The 17,952-nt window shown below is 57.5% G+C and overlaps 1 protein-coding gene across 1 annotated transcript in view; it reads left to right on the forward strand.

Annotated features, from left to right (window-relative positions):
• Positions 1-4,111: 4,111 nt before the first annotated feature.
• The window catches only part of FAM163B (family with sequence similarity 163 member B), a 32,872-nt gene continuing 19,031 nt past the window's right edge, over positions 4,112-17,952 (forward strand). Inside the window, exon 1 of the mRNA XM_037797403.1 lies at positions 4,112-4,360. The gene's annotated coding sequence lies outside the window, so the exon portion shown is untranslated. The remainder of the gene's footprint in view (positions 4,361-17,952) is intronic.

The raw sequence follows: 17,952 nt of genomic DNA on the forward strand, positions 1-17,952 counted from the left end.
GTGTGTGTGGGGGGGGCTTACATTAGCCGGCTGCATGCAGGTGCTCTCGCAGCCTCTTTGTGCTTGAATGAAGGGCTCCAATCTCACAGGTCATTTGATCTCTGTGAAACAATGTTTACAAGCATTAATCACGGAGAGTGTTTCATTTTCATCTTTTGATCAAAACTAACAGCATTTTGCATCTCTACAAGCCTGTGCTAATAGAAGCAGAAGGGTGATGGGAGACGGCTTTGATTTTAGGCTCACACAAGGCAAACAGGCAATTTTTTTTTTCTTTCTATTGTTTAGCATGATCATCTGGAGGCCATGGCTCAGGCATGGGACAAAGCGTGGGTGGACTTCAGGGGCAGACAAATCCAGGTCACTGTGTGGTCTGGGGAAGGTCATTTACCTTCTTGAAGTCTCAGGTTCTTTCCTGTAAAATGGGTAAAATAGAAGGAGAGTGCTCATCTCACAGGGGCGTCGGGAGGGCTAAGTGAGAGCGAGCGTGCACTAAATGTCAGCTGTGGACGGGATTGCAGCCGGTTTGGCTGCACCAACTCGGGGGACCCCTGTCTCTTCAACTTCCTCAAACCTCCTCACATCTCTGAGCTCCCAGATAACAGGGGTCTCACCTTTCCTCTGTACCTGCAGTGCCTGACACAGGAGCGAATAAGTGAATGAATGAATGAATGACACACACAGGCAGTGCCCAATTGGCACAAGCTGTGGAGACGTGATTTGGCTGGGAAAGTGAAAATCAGATTAGGAAGATTCTCTGTAAATGCTTCTCTAGAGTAAAAAAGATCCTGAAACGGAGGAAGATTCTGAAGTGATGAGTCCTCAGTAACCCACGTCCCCCCCACCGCACCCCTGGCAAGTCAGCCGCCTCGGGATTTGTCAGGATGGTCCGTGATTCACCCAAGAGCCCTGGGAGACCTTGACTGATCCGTGAGGACGTTACTCAGCCCTGCCACCCCCTCATCCATCACCCTGGATGGTTTCTAAAGAATGAACACATCGAGCTCCCTGTCACAACGTTTTAAAATGTTGCAGTAATTAAAAACCACCAGGGATGTCTCCTCAAACAGACAAGGCTGCCTTTCCAAACCCAGGAAACAGAAACACCCGCACCCCACATGCACCCCCACTCCTGCCTGCTGGTACCTCGTTGTCCAAGTCTCTCGCTCTCTTGCACACTTTGACATCCCGTTATTTTCCTGGTCATATCTAAAAGGCACCCAGTCCCAAGACTCCAGCTGGGACACAGAAGTGTGTGTGTGAGACTGTGCGTGCGGCCTGGCAGTGGTGGACGGGCTCAGCTCCCCCAAGTCAGGGGCATCATCTTTCCCTGCACCTCCACTCCGTGAGTACATACTGAGAACAGGCATTTGGAGAGCCTGTCAGGCCCTCCCCTTCCAGAGGTTGTGATCGTCATGCCTCCAATAACGTTTTATAAAGGTCCAGTTCTATCTGTACAGCACCAGGGTGACCTTACAAAGCCCCATCTGTCCTAAGTGGGAAATAAGCCTTTGTAAAGCTGCCATTGTAAAAGTCCCGTGCATTGGGGATTTTTTACCCCATGTGGCCATCTGTGGGATTCGAGTTATATCCAGGTAGCTCTGGATTGTGGAAGGGGGCTGGTGATGGGAACTAAAAAGCACATCGTAGTGGAAGGAATGGCAGTGGGGGGTCAGGGCCCTCCCGCCCCCAGGCCTGTTTCTGGCCAACCTGAAAGAACTGTGTGTAACTCAAATCCTCTTTTGCATGCTCCAATTTTTCCTTACATTGCTATTTAAGGAAACCGGAAGGTGAATTTGTTATAAAGTCAGACCAGTGACTCCTCCTTATCTTTTTACCCCTATTTTTATTTTTGAAAATGGGTGTTGGCTTCAAGTCAGGCTGGCCGTAATTTGGTCACACAATGAACAGTTTGGTGGGGACCATCCAACAGCATTATCCAAATGACATCTGCTCAATGCGTCCACCTCCTTGCTGGCTTGTGTTCCCACGGAGAAAACAAGGATAATGAAGACAGCTACGTTACAGGTCTCAGATAAAAACTCAGTCCAGGTTTAAATAAAATGGGCTCTATTTGCATCACTGCCAGCTTCAGGAGGCCTGCACAGCGTGGCAAAGGAGCCAGGGCTTCCAGAGGCTGAGAGCTGCTGAAGTTAAGCTGGGTCCATGGAAGTTTGCAGCTGCTCGGGCTCAGCTGTGCAATCCTGCAGTTTGAGTGAAAAGTGGAAGTGGACGGGCATTTGGGCTGGTTGGAAAAGGCTGGTTGGCAGCGATGCTCCTTTTAAAATTCTTGGCACACATTCGCCGGCATCTAATCAACCCCGAAATAAAAACAAGCTCCTCAGTTGTCATAATAGGGATTTTAACTAAAATGTTGTTTCAAATGATTCCTAAACCGACTTCCAGGCTGTCATTTTGCTGGCTGCTTTGCATTTTCCTCCTGGTGCCCTCTCTCCATATGAGGATTCTCTCTCAGTGTTTGCCATCTTCTTTTGCAAGGTGGGGGTAGTTGGGTAGAACGTGGAGAATCTGTGTGGAGGTGGCACCGACGGTGATTCAGAGCACATCTTGGGAGCCAGTCAGACCTGACTCAAGGCTGCTGCCATTGCTAAAAGCCTTCACCTGCAAAGACAGGGGAGCAGCGTTTCTACCTCATTGGATTGCTTTGAGGATGAAATGGGACAGTGTTCAAGCTCTGCAGTCTTGTGTCTGGGGCATATGGGCACATAATGAATGGTATTTATTATGAGTTAAGTGCTTGGTGGAAGGAGGTACTGCACTTGGCTAATTAATGAATCAAATATAGCTACCAGTCTCTAGGACACAAGGCGGGGTGATGTTTAATTATCCTGCTTGGAAGGGACAGAGACCCACATGGGGGTAGGAACTCTTCCCATTAGTTAAGAGGAGTGAGGCTCTTGCCTGGTTTGTTATGGAGAAACTCAACCAGGGCCAAAATGGATGAGAGGATCTGGGAGATATGCAGTGAGCCGGCAGGTAGAGGCCACGGGCTGGAAGATGGTGCGTGTCTGTGGCTTGGGGGCTCTCACCCTCTTGCCTGTGGTCTCACTTGAGCAGCCTGCTCACCCTTCTGTCCTCAGCCCATCTGTCTGTCCTCGGTATTCCCATCTCTAGAATGGGGGGTGGGTTGGTGGTGAAGTGACAGTTTCTTCCTACCAGAATGTAGTTTCTTACAGAGAACAATGGTCAAGAGCCAATGATAATAAAAGTTAACGTTCACAAAATGCTTTCCATGGGCCAGCTGCATATTCTAACTCACAAACCTTGAATTCCAGCCCTCTCTCAGCTCGGGGTCCCTGTGTCTCCACCTCTGCTGGAATATCTGCAGGGACAGAGAGGCGACTCCTCTTGGAGCAGCTCTTTCAGGCTGGAGGGGCCTTATGTTGTCCCTGGTACCCAGCCCAACCCTGTCTCTCTTTCGCTTCCGGCCACTAGCCCTAGCTCTGCACTACAAGGCCAAGTGGCAGAGGACCCATGGCTGTGTCCCTGTGAGGAAGCTGGCTGCCATGCCCCAAACACCTCACCCCACCCCAACAAGATAAGCCTTGCCCTCCTCTCAGTTGTTCCATGATGGGTAGCCAAGAGAATGGAGGCAAATAATAATAAAGACAAACATTTATTAAGGATTTTATGTGCCGGGGTCCTAGATGTCATCGAATTTCCTTCTCAGAGCTGCCTTGAAAGTTAGGTATTACTGCTACCCCATTTCATAGGTGAGAAGCAGAGGCTCAAAGGGGATCAGGGACTTGCCCCAAGGACACACGGTTGATAGCGGCAGCTTGGGCCCAACTCCGGAGCGCAACGCCGTGGGACGCGGGACTGCCTGGAAAACAGGCTCTGAGCAAAGGGAGCCCCGCCGAGCTTGGGGTGGGGAGGTCGCGGCACCTCCATGCTGAGCGGACGGGCCGTCAGCACCAGGGACAGCTCCCCCGGCCGCCACGCCAGCCCCCGACGACTGAGCGCGCGGGGCCGGCGGCGCGCGCTCCCCTCCCGGCTCGGGCACGCGCCCTTCCCTCCAGCGCGCGCACCCCGTGCCCGGGACTGCGCTGGAGCTGCGCGTGGCGCTCGCAGGGAGCCAGCCTGGGCGTCCGGAGCCGCGGCCGCAGCGCGGAGCTGGACAGGGGGCTCCCGCCTGGGCGCGCGATCGCCTCTCCCGGGGGCCTCGCGGGCGCCCTCTCCATCGCCCGCCTCGCCCACCCAGCCTGCAGGCGCCGCGGCCGTGGCCTGGGCTTGAGCGGCCGCAACTAGCTACGCCCTGCCCGGGACGGACGCCGGACCGCCCCGTCACGTGCGCCCAAGTCCTCGGCCGGCCGGGGCAGCGCCGTTCCCATGGTTCAAGGTAAGGGCCGGAGCGGGCACGCGCGGCACGGAGGCTGGGGGGCGATGAGCATGGGCTGGGGAGCGGGGGTGGGCAGAGGACCCGAGCTGGGAAGCCCTGGCCCAGTGCTCACCTCTACCCAGTGTGGCGCCCCCATTGCAGCCCACCCAGGGGGTCTGGCTGGCCTCTTGCTCCATGCAGCTGCCCTGGCCAGCGTCTCCCATCTCATCACTGTCCACCCACTGGCCCCAAAGTATGTCCCTGTGGATGGAGAGGCCGAAGGGCACCCCCACTGTGCCAAGGTGCAAAGGGACTCATCTTCCTCGGAACTGAGGCAGGAGGGTGGGGATATTGGGGCGGGGAGTTTCAGAGAAGGTTCAGTGGAAACCCGGTCTCCATTGTCTCTGCTACCCCGGGGCTGAGACTTCTTCCTAAGGATAATTCCAGCTTCCTGCCTTCTGCCTGACACCTGCTGGCTGCTTCACATGCGTTACCGCCTTCCACCCACCCAACATTGCTGAGGAAGGGGGCATTGAACCCATTTTATGGCTGAGTCGACTGAGGCTCAGGGAAGTTCAGCAAGTAAGTGGCAGAGCTGTACTCAAACAGGCCAGCCTCTGTCACCACCACCACCTCACACCTGCCTTTGTTTGAGATCTTGGCTTGAATGGGGGACGGGGCGGGGGAAGGGAGGGCACGGAGGCCACACACCAGATTGGCACTTGGGTTTTGTTGGCCAGGAATGAAAAGGCTCCCCAAACACCAAAACTCCACCCTCCTGGCCCTGCTGTCTCACCCCATCAGTGGCCTGCAGGTTCAAGGCCAGGGGCCTCATGGGCACAAATGGTCTTGCCAATGAGTGCCTCATGGCCGTCCCTGGGGTGCTGAGATGAGAATCTCGGGGGACACCTCGTTGACTGCTCTTGAGGACAATGGGGGCATCCTGGAGGCCTCACCCTATCCCTGCCCCCTCGTACCTTCCCCAGGAAGCTATTGTTCAGAAGAGCAAGGCAGGGCACCCTGCCAGCCCAGCCCCCGCCCTCTCTGTCATGCCGGGCCAGGCTCTTGGGGGTGTTCCTGGATCAGAGAGAACTTCTGACCCCTTGAAAGTTCAGGCTTGCTAGGAAAGCACATGTCCATCCTCCGTCTTCCTGCTCTCGAAATAAACTGCGCCCGGGAGCCCAGGTGAGCAGGGCTGTCTTACCCAAGCTGGTGGGGGCAGCTACCTCCTGGGCAGGGGGGAGGGGTTGCTTTAACCCTTTGTGTGCTGCCCACCAGCTTTCTAAACAGCTTGGGTGCTGCAAACTTGTGGAAAGTCTGTTTCACCCCTGAGGTCTGGGGCTCGGGATAAGTTGTTCACTTTCACTCGACAGCTGTTTGTTGTGTGCCTAAATGGGGTTCTAGCTACAAATGAGACAGGCAGGGTGGCCCTCAGACCCTGAATCCTGCTTGAGTTTCCCTTGGGGCTGGTTGGCCGTGGGGGTAGCTGACAAGAAACGGCCTCCTGGAGGGTTGGGGGTCTGAGTGAGCCCCGGGATGCACGGGGACGGCGGTGGGGGAGCTCTGGGAGCCCCAGCCAGCCTCTCGGGGGTGCTTACTCTGCACAGCACTGGCCCAGGGAAGGGTCCCAGCTCCTCTGCCTCTGCTTCTCGGTGGGCCTGGGAGGAAGCCCACCAAGGAACCCCCAGCCTCCAAGGCTGCAACACGTGCCTTCTGGCCTGTCCCATCAGAAGCATGAACCAGGGCTCCCTTTCTGGAAAAGCCGGGTGCAGATGGGGAGTCTAATTCTGCCCACCTTGCTGGGTGACCTTGGTGGGTCGCCCCACCCCCGGCCCTCTGTCGCCTGTCTCTCCGTCCATCATGCTGGGGAGTGGGCAAGGCTGGGCAGCATGCAGCCCTTCCCTTTCTGCCTTGGGACTCAGCAGCTGCCGGGGGTCTCCAAGATCTCCAGGCCCCTGCCAAGCTCTCTTCCCACTCAAGTTTTGCACCTTCAGGGGCTGGTGCTAAATCCCCAACTGCTACTCAGCTTGGCACCGGGTCCCGCTCCCACCATCAGGCCCCTGAGCCCCCTCCTGGGCCCTCTCTCCAGACAGTGAGACCCTGTGAGGAGAAGCCCAGCTCTCGGAGGGGGCGGGGGGAAGGGCTGGGGGCCGACGGGTTACCTCGAGGTGGGCAGAGGGGAGCCAACACTGGCCCCAGCCTGGTCCTCTGCTGAGCTCCCGGGCCCGCACCTCACTCTCCTCAGTGCTTCTGTAGAAAGGCCATTTGGGGTGGGGGGTGGATTTGGGCTCAGATCTAGGGCAGTTTACTCAGCCTCATTGAATGGGGAGACAGCTCCCTCCTCCCTGGCACTCGGTGGGTACTTGGGCCCTGAGATGTGGCTGACCTGAGGCTGCAGGTGCCCAGGCCCGGCTGCCCGGCCCCCACAACAAGGCTGAGGAGGGGCTGGGGGCTTCTCAGCCCCGCTGGCTGCTCTTCTTGGCGCTGAATGCCTTGTGGCATCTCAGTCCCCTTGGATTTGCTCCACAGGGGCTTCGACAAGTCCCGTGTTGCCAGCGTTTGCCAGCTCCTCTCCCGAGGTGGCTGTGCGCCACTGCTAAGTGGAGAGGCTGCTCTGTCTGGGGTGCTTGTGTCTGCTGGCGAAGCTCTTTGTTCCCTGCGGGATGTCAGGGCCCAAGCAGGCTCTCGTTGCGGCATCCCACCCCAGGCGTCGGGCCAGCCCCCTTTGCTGGGGGCTGCTCGAAGGTGGGGGGCGCTGTGGTCGCAGGCCTGGGGCTCGCCATGCTGCCCCGGGGAGGGGAGGGGAGGGGAGGGGAGGGCTGCAGCAGGAACCTCAATGCAAACTGAGGCAGGTTCTGCCTCCTGGCTTTGGGCCCTGGGCCAGGGGCGCCATGCTCGGCTGCGACAGGGGGGCTGGGCCCCTACTTCCCGGGGACCTCGGGGTTGATAGACGATCCTGGTGCGAGCCGTGGTGCCTCAGAAGTGAGGGAGGGGTCTGGAGAGGCGGACAGGGGTCCGATCGGGCAAGACTTGTAGCTCTGCCAGGGGGACTGTGTCCACAGGCCACAGGGCCACAGGCAGGTTCGTGCCCGGGAGGGACGTGGTCAGAGCTGGACCACTGAGGAAACTCTCGGGCTGCAGAAGGGGGGCCTCAGAGAGGACACGGCTGGGGCAGGGAGGCCGGTGGGGCGACAGCTGTGTCCGCTCAGGAGGGAGTGACGGTGGCCTGGACAGGACGGCAGGCAGTAGATGCCCGGCGTCTCTTCCGGGACAGGAACGGCGGCCCCCAGGGTGTTGGGCGTCTGTGTCAGGGTGACGGGGAGTCGGCCCAGGACTGAACAATATCCCTTTTGGAACCATCTAAGTCAAGCCCCAGGTAGACCCCGGTTCAGCCGGAGGCTGGGGCGCCACTGGACGCACAGAGGGGCTGCTCGTGAGCCCGGTGGGCCTCGAGGAGGACTTTCCATTTCGGGGGGCTGCACAGCCTCAGAACCGTCCTGGGGGCTTCCACGGGAGTGTGCCCAGGCCGGGCCGACCAGGCCCCTGGACCCTCGTGCTCAGCTCTCCCGGGTGGCAGAGGTGGGAGAAGGCAGGACCAGCCGGAAAGCCCTGGAGGAGGCTGGAGAGGTGCCTGGACAGTGACCCCAGATGGAGCCAGGCCCCCAGGCCTCGTCTGCACTGTTCCCTGACTGCCGAGGGTGGCAGCGCAGCCAAGGGGATGAGAGCACAACCCCCGGGGCCACCAGAGCTGTGTTTCTGTCCAAGCTGTGTGTCCCTAGTGAAGTTACTTAACCTCCCTGGGCTCCAAGATCTTCCTTCCTAAAATAGCGGCCTGCATAGGGGAGTTCCTGCACCGCTGAGCCCTGGAGTAAGCCTCTCCTCCAGGCTGGGTCCCCCCCGAGGCAGCCCCCACCAGGGCTGACGTCCGGGCTCAGCCACAGGGTAGCCTCGGGGCAGGCAGGTGAGCTACACGAGGTGTCCCCAGCCACCCTCCCACGGGAGGGGACCGCAGCAGCTCCTGGAGCATGATGAGATCACTGATGGGCAGAGCTGTCACCACTTGCATCCCCAGCCCTCCCAGCAGGTCCGAGGCCTCTGGAGGCAGTGGGGTGGCAAAGGGCACTGCTGGCTTGCCCTGAGTGCAGCCGGTCCTGGGCCCTGGAGCACAGTCCTCCGGCTTGTACTATTACTGTTGTTATTATTTGCATGGACCGCATCTCCCATGCTGTGTGTGTGGAAGTCAGGAGCTGGGCTCCAAGTGGTGTCGGCATCTCTGGGAACTTAGAAACGTGTTTTAACAAGCTCCCTGTGCAGGAAGCTTAGAAGTCCTGTTCTAGAAAATACACCGTACGACAAAACAGAGAAAGGCTTAGAGCCGCTTTATGCCATTTGCTTTTTAAATGAATATTAAATTTTAATATATATTAAAGTTTCCTTAATAAAAAAGAAGTATATGCTTGTTTGCTGTTATGAAAGAAAAGGCAAGCAGTCTACCACTTTTTGTTTTTCTTAAAGAAAGTGTAAGCCCCCGACTCCCCACCTCGGCCCCCCAGCTCAGCACTCAGTAGTTGGCACATCGGCTGCGCGGGGCCCCCCTGAGGGGGTCGACCGTGGATGCCCCTGGCTCGTCCTTTCCACCTAATGGACCCTGATTTACTCTCTGTTTGCTTAACCAGACCGGGGCAATCACGAACATGCATGGAGGTTGCTGCTGGGTTGGCTTTTATTTGTGTCTTTCGTAGCTCTGCTCAGCGTGTGATCCATGCAGGGGAGACCCTCGCGGCCTGGAGAAGACAGCGCTCGTGGGATTAAGCCACGAGGGCAGCAGGGGTGGGCAGGAGGAGGCCTGGGCTTCAGTGCCCAGGGGTCAGGGTGGGCAGGGCGGCCCCCAGGACCGGGGGAGGATGGGGAGGAGCTGGCCCGGCATCAGGAGGGGGTCTTTCTGCCATCCCCAAGGAGGGTAGGGGCCCCAGTCCGTTGACTAAGCCTGCTCATCGAGGCCCACTGAAGAGGTGCCCGAATTTTCTCAGCTCTCTACTCCTTTGGAGGTAGGGAGAGAGGCGGGCAGGTGCTGGGGGGGCCTCGCAATTGGCTCACGGGTGTCGGAGCCTCAAGTACCAGTTTTGTGACCGAAGTCGATTTTCTCCGTGCGTCACTGCGCCCGCACCTGTCCCCAGCTCTTACTGTTTGGCCGAGAGTGACCCGAGGCCTGAACGGGGAGGCAGGGGCTACGGCGGGGGTGGCCTCAGGGCCCCGTCAGCTTCTGGGTAACGTCTGTCAGGGCCTCACCCTGTCACGTTGGCACCGCGTCTTGCCAAGTCTTCGCTGGGTGTCGGCAAATGCGGTCTCGCTCGGTACGTTAGGGAACTTTCCTGAGGCAAAACAAAGATGTGCCTTTCCTGTTTCAAAGGCCAGCACCCTCTTCTGACCCCCTCCTCTGCAGGGCGACCCCCCCGGGGCCAAGTGTCTCAAAGAAGGACCCACTTTTAGGGCCAGAAACCACATCCCTTTGTCCGTCAGTGTCTCTGCTCGTAATCCCCCGGCTGCTCTCGGAGGATGGATCTGGATGTCACAGCCCAGTCCTGGTTTGGAGGAAGATAGTGGCAAAAAGCAAAAAGCCTAATATTTTACCAGAAGAATAGCTGGTAGAAGGTAACACTATTGACTTGTGAGCTTCTGGTATTTACCTGTGTTTAGTTTTTGTTTGGTTGAAATACTCAATATGCAGAAGGCTCAGTGTGAACCCATTTACAAAATTAAAAATACAGTCAACCTTAATTTTACCTTCCTGGAACTTCCCACACGAGAGCTCTCTTTAATTACTAAACAGATTTCTGTTTCAAAAAAAAAACAACTCGTCTCACCACGCAGTGTCTTGACTAATCGCTCCCGTGGTCGTTTGGATCCCCACGGGGCTGCAGGTTTCCAGGGAGCCAGGGCCTGCTTGAACCCGAGACTGCAGGCGAGGCAGGGAGGGGGGCAGAGGGGTGCTGGGCAGGGGGTGGGCACAGCCACCGCGTCAGCAAGACCCTGAGCTGTCACCAGCATCGGGACTCGATGACTAACCCTCTCCGTGCCCCCGTTTCCTCGTCTAGAAAAACGGGTGGCGTTGCCCATCTTGCAGAATGGTGGTGAGGATCCCAGCCACCCACGTGGGTCCCAGACACCGGGTGGGGGGATGAAGGGAGCCGACTGTTAGAGTCTGGGGGCGGCTGGGGGCAGGGCCTATTGGGTGGCCCCCAGGGTGGAACGCGCACGGGTTCCCCGCTACTGGGTGCCGTCAGGGATCGAAGCCTGATTGAAACCTGGAGTCCCTGAGAAACGGACCCTGTGGCCCCCAGGCTTGTCCCCTCCCCACCACCCCCCGGCGCACTGGCTTATCCTGTTCGTGGAGCACCCCAAGCACCTTCTTCCTTGAGGGCCCTCCCACCTGCTGCCCCCTTTTCCCCAAAGGCCACCCCTGGTGAGTGCCAGGCTGCAGCATCCAGCTCACTCCTGAGGGAAGCATGCCTGACCCCAGGCCCCCCTCCAGGGTGGTCAGCGCCCCGTGTCCTTTCGGGGTACCCCGTTAGTGGTCTCTGCAGCCCCCACCTCCCCCATGAGACTGGGAGCCCCCGGAGTCGGACACGGTCGACCTTGATCATCATCCAGCTCCGGCTCCTGGCGCGGTTCCCAGCACATGGCAGGACGCTGGGTCGACATTTGTCACAGGGCTGGACGCTTTCAACGTGGTCGTGCGAGCCAGCCTCGCCCGGCAAGGGAGCTGCTGCAGCTCTGCGTGGCCCCCTCAGGACCGAGGCACCCTGTGGGGGAAGCCAGAAATGGTGTCTCTTTCCCCATCTGGGTCTCTCTTGGAGCATTTCAAAGCCAGCAAAGCTTCCTCCGGGAGGCAGGGGCTGGAGCACAGTGGGGGAGAGGCAGGCGCCGAGGCCGGTGTGGCGGGCTCTGCTGCACACGGCGCCCGGGATCTTCCTGCTCCAGGGATTTAAACGATCAGCGTGTAATCCCAGGGCCCGCTGGCCAGATTCGGCCAGGCCGCAGAGCTTCATGCTTCTGCCCACGTTGATAATGACGACCAATTTTTAAAAACTCATTTAATCTGCAGGATGGATCCTTTCAACAACGTGACCACGCTCGCTGAAAAATAGCTGAGCACTATATTTTAAAAGGAATAATTGATGGTTTAAAACAATTGCTCCACGCAGGGTTTTTGCTGAACCCTCAGCCACCAAAGACTGCTCAGGGCAGTGAAGTGGCCACAGGAGTTTCTAATAGAATCGCGGGGTCAGACGCAGTGGTGGAGAGCTGGCAGAGAGAGTGGAGCCTCAGGAAGAGAGCAAGCTGGCCTCTGCAGCCCCCCGGCCCAACTCGGCCCGACAGGCAGTCAGAGCTCAGTTAATACTTGTGGAATGAATGAACGAGTGAGAGAATGAATGAGGGGATGAGGGCATGGTTAAAGGGCCGATGGCTGGCAGCTGGGTCCTCCTGGGCAGTTTCCCACAGTTTGCACTTGGGGGAGAACTGACCCCAAGAGACACGAAGGCCTGGCCCGGGGCTGGGAGCCGGGGGGCACCTCTGCCCCCCTCCCTACCCAAGGGGGAGCTGGGGATCCAGGGGCTCATTCAGTCGTCTTGGAGGAAATGTTATCCCAAGGGCAAGAAATAATGTTCCTCATTGTTCTCTGAGCAGGTGATTAGACCAGCTAACATCTGATTAATGTCCCTTCCAAATCCAAGAGGACAAGATTTGGGGATCCTCACAGTCTAAGAATCCCTGGTTCCAATGTTCTGATTTTCCAAGACTCTAAAACATGAGGCTTAAAGATGCTGGGAGTCATGATTCCATCATCTCAGGCCAGCTTCTCCTCAACAAGCCCCAGACGTCTCCTCTTTCTTTCCATCCTTTTTCCCTCTGGTCTCCCACCCCATCCCATCCGCCACTGCCACCCCCCACCTGGAGCTCCAGGGCCTGTGTCAGAAGGGCAGCCGGGGGCAGGGCCAGGGCCCCTGACCTTAAGGGGAAAGTGCCAAATCCAGAGCCAGGCTTGGCCGAACCCCTTCTCCTCGCTGCTGGTGGCCCAGCCAGTCTCCTTGGGGGGCCTCTGTCCCCTGCCCATGGCTCCTCGGTCACCAGCAGCACCCCCAACCTCCAGGACTCACTCACCTGTCTCCACTGGGACTGGAGGGGGGGACCATGTAACTCATCGTGCAAACTGGGACAGTCTCGAGAGCTAAGTGTCGTGTGTGTAGTACCTCTTTCTCCCCAAAGCAACCCTAGGAAGTAGGTGCTGTAATTATCCCCATTTTATAGATGCACAAACCGAGGCTTCAGGAAGTGTCTCAGCTCCCTAAGGTCACAGGGCTAGGAAGGACCTGACTCCACAGCCCACAATGCTTGCCTGTTCCCTGGCCGTGCAGCTCCTCTTTACAGCTTCTTGGGGCTTCCTGGAAGGGTTTTGGCCAGCCCTGCTCCATTTATCCCACAGTGTATTTAGTGGTATTTATGCCTCAGCCTGAGCATCAAATCGGACACTTATGTATCAGTCAGTTACTGCCACAGTAACGCTGAGTAACAAACCACCTTGACATTCAACGACTCAGCACATGAGCGTTCTATTCTGGTGCCCAGGCTCACAGGTCAGTCGGGCTCCTTCAGGCCTGTTCCACTTATCCCCTCATCCCCTTGGCCCAGCTGCTGCCCAGGGCACGCGCTTCTCCTGACACCACAGGGTGCGTGGAAATGCACGGTGCCTCGTAAGGACGTGGCCTGGACTTGGGCGCCGTGACTTCCACGCCCGCCCTGCTGGCCGATGAGCCGCCTGGCTGAGCTGGGAATCAGGAAGGTGTGAAAACACTCCTCCCACTCCGGGGCCGGCAAGGTCAAGGGCAGAGGGAGGGAGTCAAGCACCCACGACAACAACCGGACCTATCCCGATGTCCCGCTGTGTCACTTCTTGCCTGAGTTGCTGAGGAGTCCTTTCTCCTGGCAGAGGAGGCTCCGGATGCCTGCATCCCCTCCCAGCTCCCTCACCTCGGGCCACTGCGCAGAGAGTGGTGGGGACTTGGGGGCTCATTCGTAACTTTCTGGGACTGTGCTTTTAAAGATTGTTTCTAAGAAGGGCAGGACCCCAAATCTCCCCACCCTGATATTACATTCAGACCTTAGGGGGTTAAAAACTCCCGACTGTGACCTGCTGGAGGGCAGCTGCCTGGCACCCAAACCGAGATGGAGACGCAGCTGGGGGCCGTGAGGGAGGGGCACGGAGGCAGCCCTGTCGCACCCCCACACCACCACCTCCTGGCCGGGGCACAGGGGAAGTTGCCTGAGCCGTAGAATTGTGGAAGGGGATAGGTGCAGCCATCCCTGCCTGGGGGCACCGAGGGCTGGCAGACAGTGGGCACTCAATAAGTGCTTGCTGGTTTAATGCGAGTCAGTGGCTCTCATGGAGCAGAGACGAGTCTGGTCACCAGCTCACCGGGTCCTCGAGCTGGGCAGTGGCTCAGAGGGGCTGCCCTCACCCGTCCCCCAAAGCCTGTTGGTGCAGCCTTTTCTCCCCATTCATGGGCAGTGTCTTTGGACGCACTTGGGCCTCCAGACCTCGGGGTGTGTCTGGTCTAAAGGCCCATAGGTACCAAACCCGAAATCATCCTCCAAAAGGCCAGCAAACCTTGGCAGTGATCAGACAGCCCCTCTGGCCTCAAGGAGAGTAAACGAAGGCTGGCGTGCGTGCTGCAGCCACCCAGCTCCCTCCTGCCGCAGGGGCCGGGCATGGGCTGCTCCTTCTCCCAGCATGCCCTCCACCGCCCCCCGCTCTCGCGCCTTTCCTGCTTAACGTCGATCCTCAGATCTCAGGTCCAACACCACCTGCAAGGGGCGGCACTCTCCTCTTATTCTGCCCGTCACTAGTCGTGGTGATAATTTCACGCATGCTGGGGCGACTTGAAGCCATGGTCTCTCCACTCTGGGGGGCAGCGTCCTCTGGGCAGGCCTGAGGCCTGGGTTGCCAGCATTGCCTTTCCGAGACCCAGCTGCACTGCGCCCTTGATGCGCTCCCTGAGCAGCCTGAGCAGAGAAGGGAAGCGGGAGCCCCTGCCATGGGGCCCCTCAGCCCCCCTGACTCTCCCAGCTCAGGCTCAGCCTCCGGGCTCGGCAGCCCCCAGCGCATCGTGGCCCTGCACCCACACGCCTGTTCCCGGCGCTGGGCTTTCAGCTGATCCAGGAAGAGGCAGTGGAGGCAGATGGGGCGGTACAAGGGCCCCCGCCCCATACCTCGTGGGGAGTGGCTGGTGTCTCCATGGTCCCCTCTGCCCCCCTCGTCTCTGTCTCCCCATCACTAGCACCAGGCACGGGAGGATGGAGAGGAAGTCAGGGATGGGGGAGGATGGAGGGAGAAAAGGTGAGGAGAAGAGAGGAGAGCCTAGGTGGGGGACAGGGGGCTGCAGAGTTTCCAAATAGAATCAGAATCTGGGCAAGGAGGCAGAGGGAGGAAGGACGAGCCCACCGGGAAGGTCCAGGATTTATGGCCCCCACCCCCCGCAGGGCCACTGCCTGGCACAGGCTTCAGCGGCTGCCATGCTCGGGGGGAGCCACGTGGCCAAGTTCCCTTTGCAGCAAGACATGTTGGGCTGTGTGCCAGGATGGGGGTGCAGGGTGCTGGGGGAGCCCAGAGGAGGCGAGCGGAGGCAGGAGAGCCCCTCGGAAGACATGCTGTCTGAGCAAAGTCTGAGGAGGACCCCGAGGCCACCGTGCAAAGGGTGGGTGCCAGCTTCAGGTGGACACAGCAGTTGGTGCAAAGGCAGGTGAGGCGTGGGGGGCTCCAGTGGCCGGGGCACAGGGCCGGGACAGGGGTGGGTGGGAGATGGAGCTGAAGGCGTGGGACCCAGGGCAGGCGGAGAGCCTGAGCTTTACCCTGAGTGCATCAGCAAGCATCTGGGAGCTGGTGCAGAGGGAGCGTGAACCCACTCAGCGGGGCAGGGAAGGAGAGGCCCGGGGACAGGGGCAGCACTGCCCTGATTCGGCAGGAGCAGGGCTGGCATCCAGCCCCCTCCAGTTGCTCTGGGCTCTCAGGCTGGGATGGGAACTTCCGGGCATCCCTGCCTGTGCCGGGCAGCCTGAGTCAGAAGCGCAGGACAGCGTGCTGGGACAGGGTGGGACAGCAGCCGCAGTGACTCCCGTGGGTGCTTGTCATGGGCCCAGAGCTCAGCTCACCGTAAGTGACCTCAATACACCTCCCAGTCGCCGTCCAAGGGAGACGCAGATTTAAAAACAAGACTCAGAAGAGGCTTGCTCACTTGCCCAAGGTTGCCCAGCTAGTGAGAAGAGCAGACTTTCCCATCCAGAACCTTCTGGCTCCAAGGCCAGATGGGTTTCCTCTCGCCCGTCCATCCGCCATCTCGCTGGGTGACTCCGGACCCCAGGCCCCACTGGATTCCTTGTCTCACTTGCCATCGTGGCTGCTTCCTCCTGGAAAATGCTGCCCCTGAAAACTCCACTTAAACTGGGGAGAGCTGTGAAGACCGGTGCTATTCTAAGTATCCCCTTAAATGGGAGTTCTGGGGGAAAGCGGGAGGGAGGCAGTGGACGTCTCCCCCTTCCTGTGACCCAGCAGCCAAGTGGCTGGCTCCTGGGCAGACGTGGTCCAAGAGCCCCAACTTGTTGGGTTAAAGAGAACCCCACCTCCCCACCTTGGCACTCGCAGCTGGCAGCGGTAGCCATGGAAACTGCTTGTAACCTTGTGAACAGCTAAAAAAAAAGCAGTCTGTGTATTTGCTTCGCTGTGTTGTTTTTTTTTTTAATTACCAGATTTCTCTTTTGTTTCCAGTCCCCCATGGAGCTAGGTGAGGCCTCGCACGCCCACCCCTGTGCCTTCACATGGCGCCATGCTCCATTCTGAAGGTTTGGGGTTCAGAGGTTTGGGTGCCCCAATGAGGCGAGCCCCTGCAGAGCACCTGCCCCTCGAGCAGGGCCTCCCCCCAGGACAAGCCGGGCTCCACGCAGCCCCCCATGAGCAGAGCAGGAGCCCCAGGCTGACCCACCCACATGTTGCCCCTGGGGACCCAACCTATGAGAGAATAAGAATCCACCAGGGATGGGTGCAGTCCCGTGGCCCGGCAAGGAGCTGAGCGATGGCCTGCCTCCCAGAGCTCAGGGAGGGGATTGAAGACCACGACGGCTGTAGTTCACCTTCACCTTTGAGAGCTGTTTCGGCTGGGTAGATAGTTCTAGGTTGGCAGCTTTTTCTTTCATTACTTTAAAGATGTTGCCCCACTGTCTTCTGGCTTTCATTGTTTCTGATGAGAAGTCTGCTGACATTCTTGTCTCTGTCCCTCTGTAATGTGTCTCTTTTCCTCTGGCTGTTTTTTCGATTTTCTCTCTCTCATCGATGTTAAGCAATTTCTTTAGAATGTTCCTTTGTGTCTTTTTTTTCCTTCCTTCATTTTCCTGAGTTTAGGTTCATTGAGCACTTTGGATCTGTGCATTTATAGTTTTCATCCAATTTTCCAGGTATTATTGCTTCTAATATTTTGCTGCCCCTTCTTCATCAGCGATTCCAGTGTTGCATTATATTAGGTGTAATATATTAAAGTTGTTCCACAGCTCACTTGGAAGCTCTGTTTATTTTTTCCATCTTTTTTTTTTTCCTCTGTGTGTTTCATTTTGAATAGTTTCTATTGCTGTATTCAAGTTCAGTAATCTTCTCTTCTGCAATTTCTAACCTGGTGTTAATCCCATTCAGTGGCGTTTTCATCGCAGACACTTTGGCTTCTTTCTTCATCTCAGAAGTCCAGTTTGGGTCTCTTTAGTATCTTCCCTATACCTGCATAATGTGCTCAGTTTTTCCTCCAGCTTCTTAAACACGCAGAATGCAGTTATAACTATATTGATGTCCTTGGCTAGTAATTCTATCATCTTGACATGTCTGGGTCGGTTTCGATGGTTGGTTTTTTTCTTCATTGTGGATTGTATTTTCCTGTTTCATTGCATGGCTGGTAACTTTTTAAAGGATGGCCTTGTGCATTTTACCTTGTTGAGTGCTGGATGTCTGTGTATGCCTTTAGCCATTCATGAGCTTTTATTTCCAGAGAGCAGTTAAAGTACTTGGAAACAATCTGATCCTTTCAGGCCTTGCTTTTGAGCTTTGCTAGACAAAGCCAGAGCAATGTTTAGTCAAAACCCTTCAAGTCCTCTACCCCAGGCTCCATGAACTACGTTTTCCTCTGTGACAGGTGGACCTGGGTTGCCTGTAATCCTTCCATGAGCTTCTTTCTCCAGCCTCTGGTGGTTTTCTCCACTCAGGTACCAGTCAGTACTCAGATGAGTACATGAGCGGGACCCGCGCAGATCCGTGGAGCCTCCCTGTGTGCAGCTCTGTCCCCCTCTCCGTACCCTGCTTTGGCCACCGTGGAGTCTCGGCTCCATTCCTGGAGGCGCTAATGGACAGGAGCCCTGGGCAGCAGCAGGGCTCACCCTGTTCATTCCCCATCGCTTGGGAATCACTGCCCTTGTTGCTTGAGGTCCAGCACTATGAGTGTCCTTGTTTCATAGGATTTTGTCCCAGATTTCTAGTTATTTCCGGCAGGAGGGAACTCTGGTCCCTATAACTCCATCTATCT

Source organism: Choloepus didactylus, chromosome 10 (genome assembly GCF_015220235.1).
Source record: "Choloepus didactylus isolate mChoDid1 chromosome 10, mChoDid1.pri, whole genome shotgun sequence".
NCBI classification, from domain to species: Eukaryota; Metazoa; Chordata; class Mammalia; order Pilosa; family Megalonychidae; genus Choloepus; species Choloepus didactylus.